This window comes from Penaeus monodon, chromosome 23 (assembly GCF_015228065.2).
Source record: "Penaeus monodon isolate SGIC_2016 chromosome 23, NSTDA_Pmon_1, whole genome shotgun sequence".
NCBI lineage: Eukaryota > Metazoa > Arthropoda > Malacostraca > Decapoda > Penaeidae > Penaeus > Penaeus monodon.
This window is the reverse complement of record NC_051408.1, coordinates 10,684,339-10,684,614: the sequence shown is the minus strand read 5'-3', so window position 1 is coordinate 10,684,614 and position 276 is coordinate 10,684,339.

Genomic DNA, 276 nt, shown 5'->3' with positions numbered 1-276 from the left:
ATTGATCATGTGTCCTACGCCCTAGACTGTACATATCTCCCCAAATCAATTTCATGCTCTCAGACACCGGAAATCTTCTCGTCTACTAAGGGATGGACCAGGTACCCTTCTCCTCCATAGAAGTAGACCAATACTAGATAACATGCCAGTACTCGGAGGCAATACTCTGTGCTCTAAGAAGTGGAACCTAAGACACAGGGGGATGTTTGATAAGAAATGTTAGAAGTTGGATATGTATAGACTGAGGACGCACGTGTGAGTGGGTGAGGCAAGCAC